The following is a 17,547-nucleotide window of genomic DNA, read 5'->3' on the forward strand; positions in this document are numbered from 1 at the left end:
ATACTTAACAATTGACCAGCCGATCTCCCTTTATTACCCCAGCAGACACGGATTCTTAAAGACTGATTGTATGAAGCTCACATGAGGTTGCCGAAGACAGAAACTGATTGAAACGATCAGAAAATTCAGCAATGAGGTTCAGCAACTTTCCTTGGTGTTCTTGGTTTCCAGCCCTGTGGCAAATTTAAACGGTATTTTCCAGCTTTGTGAAGATACACAATGGATGGAGGCATTTTATACCTTCCAAGCAAACTAGTAATAATTCATTATTTAATCATTAGGGTTAAAAATGCCTAATGATGTAGCCAGAGAATAAAGGGCTAGCTTTCTGTCATCTTTCATGTTTCAACTCCACCAATTGTACGTAAGTGTAAGGCCACATATTTCGGAGCACTATCGCTATACATGGGCAGGTATGGGACTGATAGAATAGTCCATACTTTCATACGTGATGGCATTATACGGCTAATGTGAAGTCAGTAAGCATTCTCTACACATGGGATGTTACATTACAAGTAAATAGTACAACCTTTCCCCCCCCATGAAAGTATAGCAAAATTGTTCAGTCAGTAAGCGATTAAGAATTTCTAGATGGAAACAGTGCCTACTTTTTCAACGAATTGGTTTTCACTTTAAACAAACTGAGACTTCTAAATTCGGCAAGAAGATGCCTAGCAATTCTTCTTATTTGTGATGGCGCATCCTGCTACATCCAGGCTGCAGTGCAGTCTGATGATCAATGTGTCATCCACAGAATTTTCCTTGAGCTGGCTTAAAAACTATTGTTGTCAAAGCACTCAGCTCCAAGAGCTCTTATTAGAGCTCTATATTTGCAGGATTACTGTGAGTTCAAACGTTATTTTTTCAGCTTTCTGTGAAGGCCAGTATAAGAAAAGGGCATATATATTGTTGATGATGTGACGCAGCAGTTATCATGATGTTTATTCATCGTCGAAGAAGCGGCGAACCGACCACCCCCACAGCACGGATCACACTCGAGAACCAGACCCTCAAGCGATGATGAAGCAGAACCCCGTATGAACCCCACATGATGATGAACATGTACAGATGAGAAAGGATATCTTATAAATACCAACAGTGTACGCACTCCTATGTTTGTTTTATTTGTTTTATTTTAAACAGGCTGATCACTCTAGAAAGAAAATGGCAAGTTCTCGGTTACATTTGCTTTAGGATTTCCGGCAGTTTAGAGTTTCCTATATCTCATATCTCTATTTTCATTACTTTCCCACAAAAAATTCTGTATGTTTAAGAGAGAAAAAACGAAGTTTCTAACTATTCATGATGCCGGAACTCCAGTAGTAATACATACGGGTAACATCATCAATTTCATATTGCTTTCTCACCACATGGGTTGCTCCGTCACAAGTAAATAGTACAACATTTCCCCCCCCCCCCATGATAGTATAGCAAAAACCTGAGATCATCAGGTCACTAAGACTTCGCGTGCGGGTAACATGGTCCAGTTTCTGAACGCAATTACCTTCGTTCAAAATCCATTTTATTACACATCGGATGTCTCTCATTATCTGTACTCTGGGTCTATGATGAAATTGTTATGGATGACACTGGTGAGTGCCGTAGCAGTAATAAAGTAAGCATAGGCTGCGGTTGTGAAACTTAATAAGAGTTGTGGAACCTAATAAGAGGTACAAAATGAAGATTGTACAAGTCTACGCCCCTACATCCAGTCATGATGACCAGGAAGTCGAAAGCTTCTATGAAGACTTGGAATCGGCGATGGGTAGAGTGAAAACTAAATACACTATACTAATGGGCGACTTTAATGCCAAGAAGCAGGCTGGAGACAAGGCAGTGGGGGAATATGGCATAGGCGCTAGGAATAGCAGGGGAGAGTTATTAGTAGAGTTTGCGGAACAGAATAATATGAGGATAATGAATACCTTCTTCCGCAAGCGGGATAGCCGAAAGTGGACGTGGTGGAGCCCGAATGGCGAGACTAGAAATGAAATAGACCTCATACTCTGCGCTAACCCTGGCATCATACAAGATGTGGACGTGCTCGACAAAGTGCGCTGCAGTGACCACAGGATGGTAAGAACTCGAATTAACCTAGACCTGAGGAGGGAACGGAAGAAACTAGTACATAAGAAGCCGATTAATGAGTTGCCGGTAAGAGGGAAAATAGAAGAATTCCAGATCAAGCTACAGAACAGGTATTCAGCTTTAACTCAGGTAGAGGACCTTAGTGTTGAAACAATGAACGAAAATCTTGTGGGCGTCATTAAGGAGTGTGCAATAGAAGTCGGTGGTAACTCCATTAGGCAGGATACCAGCAAACTATTGCAGGAGATGAAAGATCTGATTGATTACCCGCCGTGGTTGCTCAGTGGCTATGGTGTTGGGCTGCTGAGCACGAGGTCGCGGGATCGAATCCCGGCCACGGCGGCCGCATTTCGATGGGGGCGAAATGCGAAAACACCCGCGTACTTAGATTTAGGTGCACGTTAAAGATCCCCAGGTGGTCGAAATTTCCGGAGTCCTTCACTACGGCGTGCCTCATAATCAGAAAGTGGTTTTGGCACGTTAAACCCCATAATTTAATTTTTTTTTTTAAAGATCTGATTAAGAAACGCCAATGTATGAAAGCCTCTAACCCTACAGGTAGAATAGAACTGGCAGAACTTTCGAAGTTAATCAACAAGCGTAATACAGCTGACATAAAGAAGTATAATGTGGATAGAATTGAACATGCTCTCAGGAACGCAGGAAGCCTAAAAACAGTGAAGAAGAAACTAGGAATCGGCAAGAATCAGATGTATGCGTTAAGAGACAAAGCCGGCAATATCATTACTTATATGGATGAGATAGTTCAAGTGGCTGAGGAGTTCTATAGAGATTTATACACTCTAAGAAAAAAGAGAGTGAAAAGTGAGTCATGGCAACTTGACTGTCTTTTTTCTTCTGAAGACCCACTTTTGCGCGAGTAGAGTCAGAAAGAAGAGTCAACATTCCCGCATGGGTCGTTTGACTCTCAATAGCACGCTAAGAGTCATGGAAGATCGCCATTCCTCTGATATTCGAGATGAGTCTGGCGAGAGAAAGATTTTAATGCAGGAAAAGAAATACCAGATAAACTCTTCTGTTTTAGGCAGGCCCTCGGGTTCCTGTCCTGGTTGTAATGCCGTGTATCATTCTTTCATCCTTGTCATGTTCTGCAATTACTTCGAACTCTATATATTGATTTTCCTTGACCATGTTTGTTGATACCTCACACGCTTAAGCGATAGCTGGATTCCCATGATAAGGAAAACTTGGATTTGTCACACTGGATTCTGACCATAAGTAAATCTAAAAAAAGTATTGGCTACTAAAGAGAGCACAGCAAAGAGATAAGGTCAGTAGGTGCAGTCAACAGTGTCGATTGTAAATGTAATTCCGCGACTTAAACTAAATTTTGAAGATTTAAGTTCCAAAACCAATATCTTGTTATGAGGCGCACGGTAATGGAAAGCTGCAGATTTATTTTCAGCAGCTCGGGTTATTTAACGTGTACGAGATGCACGGTTACGCGCGTTTTCGCATTCTGCCCCCGTTGGAATGTGACTGCCGCGGTTGTGATTGGACTCGTCACCTCGAGCTCAGCAGCGCAACACCAAAGCCACTGGGCTACCGCAGTGCGTTGCGTTCCGTGGCCAGAAACAAATATTAGCGTACGCAACACTGCTTTGGAACCCCCTAGAAATATAAAAACAAAAATACAGCAGTTTCGTCCCAATGCTGCATGAACCACTGCACGAACCATTGCTCGAACCAAGGTTCGTTGTTTCATCGGCTGAATAAACTGCAGTAAACATTCGCTTACTCCTTAAATTAGGAAGCACTGGCTCACGCGCGTACGTGCAAACAACAGATCTCAATTCAATGACGGCGAACACTCGCTGTCACAGCGTTGGCGTGACGAAGGGCGCGACCGAACGCTTCTGCTGCCTCTTCCGTCAAAGCGTCTCCGCAAAATTGCGTAATCTGTGTGACCCCCCCCCCCCCTCCCCCCAGCTTTGCGTCCATCGGAAATTATCACCAAAACAGAGCGAGGGTGGCGTAAGACCGGGCTAGAGCAACGGCTAGAGGAGGAGAAGCGCGGTAAACTAGCGCATCCCTCTCCCGGCTTGCGCGCGTTTTATCACGTGACCTCCTATAGATACTTGGCGCGCCCATCGAGCCCCGCTCAGCCTCAAACACTTCCTTTAACGCGCACAGCCAACTGCGCGGGATAAGATCTTATCGCACTTGACTTTATACGAAAGCTCACGGTTACACCGACAGATATATTACGACGGTTGTGTCCATATAATTGCTATCGCAAAATTCGCAATAAATAGAAATTTTCACTAAGGACCAACCACGCTGCTTCTCCATGTCGTGAGAGAGCGGTGAACGATAGTTCTAGAAAATGTGTTGCTAAATCTCCGCCAAATGACTACGCTCGCATTTGGTGACAACGGCACACAGTCGCAAGAACTTGTGGAGGAAATGCCGGAGTTCTGGCAGCTTCAGGTGCACTAGATCATTCAGTAACATGGGCGGCTTTGTAGTTCTACCTCACATCAGAGCAAACTGTACTCGACAGAAATAAAGGGCAGCCGCACCGTTACAGCTAAGCAAATTAAGGACAATTACGCCGCGTCTTCACACTTCGAGCATGCTCCGACAGCCCCCCGATAGATATTTCAAACGTAACCACGCTCGGACGGGCAAATTTTGCTTCTGCCAAGTGACCGTAGCGGGCATTTCAACACGCGTGTTAAATTCATGCCTGTTTCATTCGTGAACATTACTTAAGTGACGTAAAATTATCAGTGAGCAAAACAGTTTTCATTTCAACGCGAGGAAACAAAACCGAAACTAGCGCAACTGTTTTGCTCAGTTGTGCAGATACAAAATGATCCAAAGCCGAAGCCGTCAATAGCATGACGCCATTTTAAAGTTGCGCTGTATCACGCGCGAGTGCGTTGTCGTTGAGTGGTTCTGAAATCGCTGCGTTAGGGGCGACTGCAACCAAGCGTTGCGGCAAGTTACGGTGGGAGCTTCTGTCCGTGCTGTGTGATTGCGACGAGGGGACCGCCGCCAGCAGCAGCGTATCGCCGATTTCGTCTTTCGGTTTGCACTGCATCTTTCATGGTGATATGGGAGATCGCAACGGACAGAGACGACCAGATGCATCCGAACCACTAACAGCGGGAACCTGTGACCTGTGCCATATTTCTCTTAACGTCTCAGGTAAGCATATCAGCTTTTGTTCCTAGTTTACAAACGGCGCGGACTCGGCCCTTCCGGTATGGCTACATTTTGCGCCACGTTTCTCTTGGCAGTTCACAGACGTTTCTTGGGCATGCGTGCGCGTATGTATGCGAAAATACTACTGGCAGACGGAAGCCTCAGGAGAGCATCTGAAATTATTGCAAAGCTGTACTGCCAGGAGAAACACCGTTCTTAACGACTCCGGTGACGAGTGGCCTGTCGCATTGAAAAATCCGTATAATATCAAGCACTGCGTAACTTGAAGTGTAGATACAGTACTAGCACTAGTGTGACTTTCGCTGGCGAAGACAGGTAGTCGAAAAGACAGCTTGTGTATTCTGAAGATTTACTAGCGCTTTAGGTATATTACCGCGAATAATAAAAGCGCTACAACGCTGTATGGCAGTGTCACGCGATGTGGCAGCACAGATATCTTAAGAGCGGTAAAGTGGCTCCATGCACAAGCGAACAGACACAGCGCTTTAAAAGCGCTGAAACAGAAAAAAATTTATGTGCATTTGGCTGTAAGTAGAAAACACAAAACACGTTAGCTGACAATCTAAGCCGATGTATAATGTTATTATTTTTTATGTAATCTTTATTTTCATGGTGGTAAATATTTAAAAGCATGAATTTGCTGCAACCTTTATATAGTAAATCCTACTAGGCGTACAAAACCTGGCTGTGTTATGCACAGAAGTTGTGGTATTCCTACTGGATTTTCTATTTTGAGTCCGGTGTTTTATGAAAAAGAGGGTCTTTTTATTAGGAGTCTTATGTTAGTGCAGATATTTGGCAAGCAGAAATGAATTGATTGCAAAGTGGTACCTCCTGGTGATCTGCATATAAACCCAAGTTTATCCTGTCTTGGCTATTGTAATGTGCATATAACAATTTTAAGTATATACTGCTGTAGTTGGCTTAGTCACTGTCGCATAATTTTTAAAAGTAGAAGGCTATGATTATTTTACTGTTTTCATGCAGAAATACCTTTCTTTCTTGTACCAAGAAACGCTCACAGCATTGAATGAAATGAAGTGTGGTGTATTATTCTACTAATTTAATAAAGTAAATTTCGTCTGCACTGCATCAGAGATTAGCTTACTTTCTTTTACTAAACAATGCGTTATCTCCTCTGCTACTGCTGTTCTGTGTATTTTTGTAATTTTGAAATGTACTTTATTTTAGGTATTCAAGAAATGCCAACATCCAGAAGACACCATCTTATCCAGCACGTTATGGGTGAGACAGATCGTAGCAGGCACTTTCGCATATCTCATTAGCATATGATGCTATTTGTTGTAATTTTTGTGTCCACTTTCCTGGCCTTTATTCATTTCAGCATTATTGTGCAAAGGGTAATACTTTTACATCGAGATAGAGTAATTGTCCAAAGGAGAAACATGGCTGGAGGAGACGGCACACATAAGCCTCCTTTGTCCGTATCTCTATGTTGCGCAGTTACTCTGTCATTGTCTACCAACAAGCGCCCAAGTTCTTCATCAGCTACATTTACCAATTCTCCATTATTACAATTTCATTGATACAACATTGAAAGTACAGAGGTGCACAGGAAGACAGAGACTTGAAATGATGAAGAGCTGTAGAACAAGGAGCATCGCTGGAGCCAATGTTTCGACAAAAAGAAGGAGATAAGTTTTCTTGTCAAAACATTAGCTCCAGTAAAATGTCTTGTTCTATCACTATTTATGATTAAAAGACAGCATTATTGCTCTTGCTGCACTATTATGCATTATGGAATAAAAATTAGCAGGGTTAAATGTCAAGAATGTGAAATTTCTTGTGTATTTTAATGCTACAGCGAAAGCCAGAAAAACAAGATGTAGAGAACCACATTGTTATTTGTCACTACCCAGTTTGGCCAGCTTCATCAGAGCATGCACTTTGTTGCATTATCGACCACTGGAATTCATTAATTGAATTGCTTCGTGATTACTTATATTTAGAGATGCTGAACTTGTTTTAATGCAGCTTAACATAGTGCGTGTAAAAATATACAATAACATTTTAAGAGGCTTGCAGTTGACTAGCAGATCATTTGATGGTATGAGCTCGGGTTCCCACTGAGCTTCCATGCACAAATCGGATGCACATTCTTTTTTTTTCATTGCTTGGATTTTCATAAGCATAAGTACCATTTCTTCTTTGTCGATGTTCTAGTTGTGTTGTAGGACCTAACTGTTTACATTTATTTGTATTGGTATCCATGTTACACAGACAGCTGAATTTTTCTTGTAAATTGTGACACGGTAGGTCTAAGAGCATTTGTGCAAATTTGCTGCAGGTACACTCTGCTGGCTCCCGCCCCTGCATCCTACCACCACTGTGTCCTGACTACGTCCACTAGAGAGTTCGAAACCTTTGGCGGCTCCTGCCACTGCGTCGTGCCACCACCGTGTCCTGACTACGTCCACTAGGGAGTTGGCAGCCTTCGTGATGATGCCAAGCAGGCTGGAAGCCGGCAGAAAGATTAAGGTAAATACATGTGAATAAGTGGCAACTTTTTGAGTGAAGTGGCTTGTGGCCACTCAGCAATGAAAGAGTTAACTTCAAAGCAGTTTGCCTTAGCCGCAAAAAGGCTATGTGGATTACACGAAATGCGCTGCAAATTTTCAAACCAGTAGGAGGCCACTTGTACAATTTTTTTTCTTGCTTAACAAAAAACTGCTCTGATAAAGCTTTAGCAATCTAAAAACAATACAGTGTACACTCATACATGGTAGTGGGCATAAATTTACTAGGACTGCCTCAATAGCAAGTATGCCAATAAACACACCAAAACTGACTTTTTTTGCTAGTTCATCCTCATCTCTGTGCACTGCTGCATAATTTATGTTCCTGAAACAAGATTTTGCATGCAGCACAACTCCTAAATATGCGGATTACATAAATTTGCAGCTTTTGCTGTAAGCCAGATTCATGAAAATAAAGTTAATAGGCCATTTTGTCCATTTTTAATGACCCATAATAAACTGAGCAGTGGCTAATAAGCAGTTCAATTTTTGGTGTAAGGCCTCTCTTTATTGTCCTGAAAAATTTGGCCCCCTTAATGAAGGAACCAATTTTTCTGCTATGCCTTTTATGATGCATAGATTGGTGCATTACACAAAATCTCACTTAGTGCTTGCGCCAGTAAAAAAACTTTTAAAGTTAAGTATTTCTTGAAATTAACATTTGCGCTATATTGAAGGGCCTCCAGTTTTTCAAAAAAAAATTTCAAGTGGTCGTGTGCCAGGTTGGTACAGCTCGCATTGAATAGCCTACTTACACAAATAGGGAGGGCCATGCCCTCCGTGGTTGCTCAGTGGCTATGGTGTTGGGCTGCTGAGCACGAGGGCGCGTGATCGAACCCCGGCCACGGCGGCCGCATTTCGATAGGGTTGAAATGCGAAAACACCCGTGCACTTAGATTTAGGTGCACATTAAAGAACCCCAGGTGGTCGAACTTTCCGGAGTCCTCCACTACGGCGTGCCTCATGATCAGAAAGTGGTTTTAGCAAGTAAAACTCCATAATTTTAAGTTTTTTTAGGGAGGGCGAAGTAAACTTGACTTTATGTTAAGATACTATTATTGATCTACAAAAGACAAAATGAAACATTCCATCCTATAAGCAGCTCTTCACACTCATTTACACTTTTGCACATTTTTATACCTGAAGTCTGGTGGCTTGTGTCTGTTTTCATTATCTGCTATGTGCCGATGGTAAACTTCAGGTTTGCCCTATGGTGAAGAATATTGTGGTGCTCATAGATATCAATCTATGTTTTTCAGGTTGCCTCGAAATTTTACCAAAGCCGTACCACACACTCGGGCCAGGCCTTTTTGCAAACGGCGTATAACCAAGCTCAACGCATGAGTGTCGAGTGAGTCTGGAGATCAAGGCAACCTGCTGTGCAACCTGCATGCAACCTTTGGTGACCCCTCTACATGTTCCACCTATTTCACAGCTGCACCTCAGCTGCAACTTATCCAAACAGCATCACCAACTGTGGTCACTCATCGAACCATGGATGAATGTTGAGGTGGAGTGATTTGAAGAGACATTCTATTTGTCTCTTCAAATTCTTAGCAAATACTTGTGTTATTATAATTATTATGTGTCTTTAGTGCCTAGTTTTTAATGGTTCCTTTCTATTAGAATTCTCACCATCGATTCCTGGTATTATAATGTATGTCTTTATGACCAGTGTTTCGTAGTTGTTTCGTACTTGTGTATGTAATTGATAGGTTCATACTTGTTATACAGAAGGCTAAAGTGCAAACTTACAGCATTTTTTTTCTTTCTTTTGATAATCTACAGCACTGCAAAGTGTTCAAGAAATGTAACCTAACATGGGCTCTTGTGCAGGAAAAATTTAAGAGCAATATAGAGTACTTATTTCAAACACCCATTATTCTTGGAAAAGTCAAGAATATAGGAGCACAAAAAAGAAAATAATAAACTAGAGAAACATGAGTTCCCCTCATAAGTCTGATAATAATGCGACTTCCTTTCACTGCAAAGATACCAGTAATGTACTCACATACAAGGTTTCAAACAAGAAAGGTATGATGCCCTTGGCATTTCTCAGTGCCTATTTACCACACTGACGAATGTCAAAGGCATCGTAGGTTTCATGCACACATTGGTTGTGTTACACTTTTGAGTATTGCATTTCTCAAACACAAAGGTTTACAGCAGTGCTTTAAGTAGCAAGTGCATTTCCTAATTTATTAGTACAAGAGTAACAGTACAGATCATGTAAAAATATTTTACAGACTATATGTCCATGGATGCACGCTTCTGATGACATAGCAGTGACGTGTTCGTGGGATGAATGTCTTTATTTCAGATTTAAATATTGGCTTCCAGGTCTGGGTTAGTCTCCTACACTGAGTAGTCTAAGTCAGAGCCCATTTACTAGAGAAAGTGAATTAAACTAGTAATTATAAACATCAAAAGATCTTGTTTAGGACACCAATTAGACAATCAGCAAGGTTCTTTGGTTATTCATTTCCAAATTTGTGAGGATATATTTTATGACTGGTTTCAATATTGTGAGAACAAATATTTGTTTATTGTCACACTAGAGTTGGCTGCCCCCATTTGTATAAAACCCCTTTACAGGCTAAAAATTCAGTGTGTTACCCTATTTACTCGCATAATGATCGCACTTTTTTGTAAAAAAAATTGACTCAAATTCAGGGGTGCGATCATTACGCTGGTTAAATTTCCCGCAAAAAGAAAAAAAATATATTATCTGGCATTTACTACGGGATGACAACAGGTCAACAAATAGGGGGCTGCTGCTGTATGTAGTGCAGGACACGAAAAAAAATGGTGGCCGGCAGAGCAAGCCGAACGCGCTGAATGCGTTTTTCTTCTCGTGAGTACATTACAGTGCATTAAAACAGTTTCTTCCATATTAGTAATGAATAACATCGGCAAGTTTGCGGCAATAACATAGCCATGCCCACTTTGAGGGGACAGAGATGGGCACGCTTAGCTCTGCCAGTGACATAGGAACACGTGGTGGGCATGCTGCGGAAACTGCGGCATTTGTCTTCACCACTATCCCAATGTGGCACGTTTCCGCTAAGGGTGGGCGAATATCTTAGCTGCGCTACAAACGTCAGCGAATTAATAGGGTACACTTCTAACGTATCAGTGTAAACGTGGCTGCTATCATTGCCGCTCGCGATTTGTTGCGTGCCCACAAGTGCAGATGAGAAGAATCGAAAGACGCCTTTTTTTGTTGTTTTTGTTAACCACAACCATTATAAAGCCTACACATATTAAAGGAAAGTTTGGTTGCAGCTTTTTTTTGTCGTAGAAGTGCAGAAAGTGATGAAATGGGGCATCTGCTTAAGAAAGTTTTTTGCATGCAGTCTGCTTGGTTTGTCTTGAAGAGTCGTTCGCATAGCAGTCGACAGATGGAAAGCGCGATCATTATTAGCTAGATTTGGCACATGACACATCGCTGCGGCAAGTTCGGGGTGAAATCGTTACATGGAAAATAAAAAAAATCGAATTTTGACGACAAAATTTAGGAGTGCGATCATTACGCGAGCGCAGTCATTATGCGAGTAAATACGGTAATAGGCTGTTTTTGGTTTCGTGCACTCTATGTTAAGGGATGCAAATGGTGACATACAACAGAATGCAAAAATGTCTAATGAATTCAAGCAGGGCATGGGGCTTTTTAGGCAGATGCGTGCGTGTGCTATTTATAAAGCTCCCCATGGTATGCCTGAAGGCATTTTCTAACACTTTGGTAGAATACACTGACACCCCCTTATTAACTCTTCGAAACAACTCTTTTATATATTTGTACTAGAGATTTGAATATACTGTCATTCATAAAGTGTTTTATTAGATTTGAATTGTCATTTATTTTTGTGTAGCTGCTGTTTTTCAGTTATGTCCTACACAGTGGCAAAATATTTTTGTGGGCACTTTCCTGTGTATAAAATTTTCAGAAATAGCTTCATGCTGTATCTTATTTAGCTACTCGTATACTGCAAATTGGTGATACCTATCCAAACGGCTTGTACAATTACTGGAACTATGCAAAAATATATCAGGCCACATTAAATAATTTTACAGATTGAAATTTCAATTAGATATCAGCATTCTGTATATCTTGGAGAGTACGTATGCCAAATTTCGAAGTATAGGACAACTATAAGTGCATAAGGTTATTCTCATGCTATTGTGAGAAAATGTTTTTGAAGTATATTCAATAGTTTTTTTTTTCACAATAGCATGAGAAGTATGCAAGATTAGTAGGCAGGCCTCTCTGCCTGCCTACTAATTTTGCATACTTCTAGTAACTTTACATGCTCTTTGAATAGATATCGGCACTTTGCAGTCTACAAAGAGCTGAGGTAGCTACAGCACACTGCTTTTTGTGAAAATTTACACAAGAAAGTGCCCGCAAAGGTCAGTGTATTTTCCCATTGTGTAGGACATAACTCAAGAAGCAGCTAAAGAAATACTAATGACATATATGACATCTGCACGAAGAGCTCTACAATTTGCTCTCTTTTCAAGCCTCTAGCACGAATAATAAGACTGTTTCGAGTAATATTCAATCAGCAAAACATGCCCCTTGTTATAGTGACCTACAACATAGAAACACAAATTGAACGCAAGTCTTTTTGTTGAAGAGACTCTGGGCTGTCTTCCCAAGGGCTTCTGTTAAACACTGAAATTTCCTGCATTTACCAGAAGTGCAATACTCAAATGTTTGTGTATGTGCAATTGGCATTGGCAAACTAACAGAAAAAAAGACAGTTCTGTGAAATGAAGAATTGACTATAACTTTGTTCGACATTTACATTTTGACTCCATATCTTTGTTTTGTGCTTTGTACTGAGTGTTTCAGCAGTGACTGCCGCTAAAAATTGAACATAACTGTTTCATGACAATGCGACAATTTTCGCTAACAGAAATTTATAGCAGTGGCAGGCATTATAATTACCGTACTCAATAACGTCTAGTTTGTAAGAACTCAGACTAGCACCAGTTCCGAGATACACAACCCAAAAAGACATGATCAGATAGGTTTATCTTCCACACAGAATTGTCCCATAAAGCTTACAAAATGTTTTGTGGCTAAGTAATATCTGCAACAGCAAATCATGTTCCACCAAGTATGGCGATAAATATTTCAGAGCTGTCAGTCTGAGGAATCCTACAAACTAACAATACCTTCAGCACTGACTAGCCTCAATAATAGGATGTCAGCCATTTTGCTGAAATTAATAAAACTTCAATTATTGTGATCTTGTTTACGAAAACATTTGCAATTGTAATTCAGTTCTTGTATCTGTCACTTTTGTAAATATTTTCCAATTAGTTTTTTAGAATACAATTTTTGGTAATAGAGGTATTCATTGCAGAAAGATCTAGTACATGGCACTTAATAATAAAGGTACTGCTCATCGTAGACTTTCTGTTGCACAGCTGTTTCTCGAAATTTGAAAGGATGTACCCGCCTCCTTATGTTAGCTAAAAACGGAAATCTGTCAGTATGTTTTGTTTAAAATACAGCTGATCAACCCGATAGTTAGGCTGCTTGCCAAATATAAATTATAACGATAATAGTGAAGGACCATAATAACGGAGTGATGAGCTACATCCACGCAGCTGTGCCATACAATGTGCATGTGTTCAGAAGAGCCAAATGCCCCAGAGAGAAAGCAACAGTAACTCATTGTTTGTCATCTTGTTCAAGCAGATTATGCGCTAGCTGTAATTTATGCTCAGTAAATACATAAATCAGTCATGTCAGGTGTCTTACTTTAGGTTGCAAGTTCGAAGTTCTTGTAATCTTGCTTGTTTTATTTTGTTTTCTTCGTGAGAATGAGTCACTTGGTTGCCTTCGCACATATTCTCAAATCTGTTTCATCACTGGGAATCAGGAAATTTAATTTGCATATGAAATTCCCAATTACTAATTTGGTAGGCTTTGAGCTTAATTCTCTTATCTTTTATATGTTTATCTACCAAGTAGTCTTATCGTTCATTGAAACATATCCATGTAATGCAGAGAGGGCACCCAAATTATAAATATCTATTCTTGCTTTCTACCCTGCTCCGGTGTTTTCAAAACCTAGCATTGGTGCAATGGCCTGTCCGCAGAAAAGTAGTAAAGTGGCTAAATTTAAAGGTCAACAACATAATTAAAATACAAAGCAAAAATATAAGTTTGCAATTGTCCCCTATAACAAGAGTTCTGCTTAGAATTTAAAAAAAATGGACATCCTGCTGTGGTGTGAGAATTGCTTTGGGTTCCAAGGGGACTACGTAGCACCTGTACTAGTGTATACAAAGCAAAAAAAAAGATCACTCCAGATTGGAGCGGCAGTGGAAAGTCAAGCACAGATGCTTTATTTCACGCACCATTAATGTGGTTTATCATCTGCTCCTGTTGTATGGGAATGCATACATTGGGAAGACAATCCTTTGCGCCATTGTTACCTTAGCGGGACACCAGAGAAAGGTAGAAATCGAGAACAGGTATTCAAACTTGATTGCCCACAGTGTGTTATTTGGATGTGTTTCACTCTACAAAAGACTACTGTGGTAGGTAATCATAATGACAAAGACAAAAGAATTAAAAGGGGTATGTGTCCGTCATCCGTCCGTGACCTCCAGTGCTTATAGAAACCCTTCTTTGTGTATATGTGCCAAGCCGTAGGGAGGCTTTACGTAACTCAGTCATGCTTGCTAAGCTAAAGATTGGAATAAGGAAAATCACAAGAATATTGTATGAGTGATTTATAAATGTGGCACTTAAAGTAACTTATTCATGTATGTCCTGAGGATAGATTACAGCCAGTGCATAATGTGCTCTTACAGGATGACTTGTGATGAGTAAAAGAAGCCTTCCTCACATCTTCCTCTTTGTTTCTTTTGGATCTTTGTGCACTATGTGTATTGTTACAGCTGTGTGCATGCAGCTGGGTATAGTTTGTTTATGTGTTCTGCTTCCTCTCCTGTACTCATCATTCATGCGCTATTTTGCCGTAACAAAATACAGCTGCCTGTGCTACTTATTTTGTCAACATGTTTGCATTATGGAAAGTTTTGTATTAGCGGTTATTTCTACCTGTGAAATTGTCTGTGTCAGCTATTTTACTTAGTCTTGCAAAAGTGTGCTTCTCAACATAAATAAATGATCAGTGTGAGTGTTGCTGTATTTATTTTTGTAATTCTGTCAGTTATGAGGTTTTTATACACTGTTGCATGTTGTATGACAGAATAAAATTGATGCACAACTTTTTAATGTGCTGTTTTTCAGATCAATTTTCATCACGCTAACATGCAAAAATTGTGTGGGAAAAAGTGCCAACAAGAGTACCATAAGGTAAGACAGCTGTTTTTACTATTAGACTGGATTATCAATTGCCAACCAGTTGTTTTCAGCAAGCATAGCATAATGCATAGATAATGTAATCTAAGTTGGAATATTGTTTTTATTGCACTTCATTATATGGGTCTCCTTTGTACATAAGTGCAGCCTTTCTTATTTGTTATGTGTAGCTTACTTGCTTAGAATGTTAAGTCGTAAGTTAAGTCTTTTAGAACAGGGAAATAGGTTGAACTTATGAATATTTTGACATATTATAAGAGACTTGTGCGGTGGTAAATTAACCTTCTACATGAGTTACATAATATTTTGGGGTCTCATTATGGTTCTGAGTGGCATTGCAGTGTCATGCATATGCAGCTGCAGGCTACATATTGGATATTTATTTAAGACTGTTTTGCTTAGTTGGCTATTGATTCCAGTTTAATGGTAAAGAGAACTGTCTTGCTTTGATAGTGCTTCTGTGGTGACTTAAACATTTGAATTTTCCAGAAGACAGTAACAAAGATTGATGAAATATTAACTTTTTCTTGCTAACCTGCCATGTGCTTTTTGTCAAGTTTACTGTGCATTCTTTGTTATCCTATGTTGTCTTTTCATAGTAGTGTTCTTGAGAACTAGCCGCAGTCGTGTGTACTTACAGCAAGAGTTGTTGACACATTTTGAAAAGCGGCTCGACACTGCCGTCCAAGAGTGAAACGACTTGCAAGAGGCCGCATTTGCCGCTAGCATTTGCAAGAGGCCGGCACCACACACTAAGGGTAACTTGACACACATGGTGGAGTCATCAGACTCATCTAGAATAGTTACCTGAATCATTCTTGCAGTGTTCACGTGACACTTTATCTTGAGTCGTTCGACTCATTTAGAGTTGTTAACAGACTCCCTCAGCACTAGTCTTGTAACCCTTTTGAGAGGGTATAGGCGACTATTACAACAGAGTATGCATGACTATTGTGTGCAGAGTCACGCGAACGCCTTGTACTGAGCACAGATAGTCTCGGGACTCTCTGCCAAAAGAGAGTTCGGGTGTCTCCCACAAAGTGAGTCGTATACGTGACGAGTCCAGACTCTTCGAAAAGAGTAAGGGATACTCTTTTTTTTCTTAGTGTGTATAGTACCACTGGCACCCACGACGATAATGGAAGGGAAAATAGTCTAGAGGAATTCAAAGTCCCAAAGGTAACGCCGGAAGAAGTAAAGAAAGCCTTGGGAGATATGCAAAGGGGGAAGGCAGCTGGGGAGGATCAGGTAACAGCAGATTTGTTGAAGTATGGTGGACAGATTGTTCTAGAGAAACTGGCCACCCTGTATACGCAATGCCTCATGACCTCGAGCGTACCGGAATCTTGGAAAAACGCTAACATAATCCTAATTCATAAGAAAGGAGACGCCAAAGACTTGAAAAATTATAGACCGATCAACTTACTGTCCGTTGCCTACAAACTATTTACTAAGGTAATCGCAAATAAAATCAGGAACACCTTAGACTTCTGTCAAGCAAAGGACCAGGCAGGATTCCGTAAAGGCTACTCAGCAATAGATCATATTCACACTATCAATCAGGTAATAGAGAAATGTGCGGAATATAACCAACCCCTATATATAGCGTTCATTGATTACGAGATAGCGTTTGATTCTATCGAAACCTCAGCAGTCATTGGGGCATTACGGAATCAGGGTGTAGACGAGCCATATGTAAAAATACTGAAAGATATTTATAGCGGCTCCACAGCCACCGTAGTCCTCCATAAAGGAAGCAACAAAATGGCAATAAAGAAAGGCGTCAGGTGGGGAGATACGATCTTTCCAATGCTATTCACAGCATGTTTACAGCAGGTATTCAGAGACCTGGATTGGGAAGAATTGGGGATAAAAGTTAATGGAGAGTACCTTAGTAACTTGCTATTCGCTGATGATATTGCCATGCTTCTCAGGGGATCAATTGCAATGCATGCTCACTGACCTGGAGAGGCAAAGCAGAAGAGTGGGTCTAAAAATTATTCTGCAGAAAACTAAAGTAATGTTTAACAGTCTGGGAAGAGAACAGCAATTTTCAATAGGCAGTGAGGCACTGCAAGTCGTAAGGGAATACACCTACTTGGGGCAGCTAGTGACGGCGGATCCGGATCATGAGATGGAAATAATTCGGAGAATAAGAATGGGCTGGGGTGCGTTTGGCAGGCATTCTCAGATCATGAACAGCAGGTTGCCATTATCCCTCAAGAGAAAAGTATATAATAGCTGTGTCTTACCAGTACTCACCGACGGGGCAGAAACCTGGAGGCTTACGAAAAGAATTCTACTCAAATTGAGGACGACGCAACGAGCTATGGAAAGAAGAATGTTAGGTGTAACGTTAAGGGATAAGAAAAGAGCAGATTG

The 17,547-nt window shown here is 40.8% G+C and overlaps 2 long non-coding RNA genes across 2 annotated transcripts in view; both read left to right on the forward strand.

Moving 5' to 3' along the window:
* Positions 1-17,547, forward strand: part of LOC139052164 (uncharacterized) — a 154,449-nt gene that overhangs the window by 135,791 nt on the left and 1,111 nt on the right. The gene's annotated exons all lie outside the window — the stretch shown is intronic.
* Positions 4,941-13,986, forward strand: LOC139052162 (uncharacterized). Its single transcript, XR_011509749.1, has 4 exons — positions 4,941-5,262; positions 6,472-6,525; positions 7,589-7,779; positions 9,077-13,986. It is a non-coding gene; the product is annotated as an uncharacterized lncRNA (long non-coding RNA).

This window comes from Dermacentor albipictus, unplaced genomic scaffold (assembly GCF_038994185.2).
Source record: "Dermacentor albipictus isolate Rhodes 1998 colony unplaced genomic scaffold, USDA_Dalb.pri_finalv2 scaffold_19, whole genome shotgun sequence".
Taxonomy (NCBI): domain Eukaryota; kingdom Metazoa; phylum Arthropoda; class Arachnida; order Ixodida; family Ixodidae; genus Dermacentor; species Dermacentor albipictus.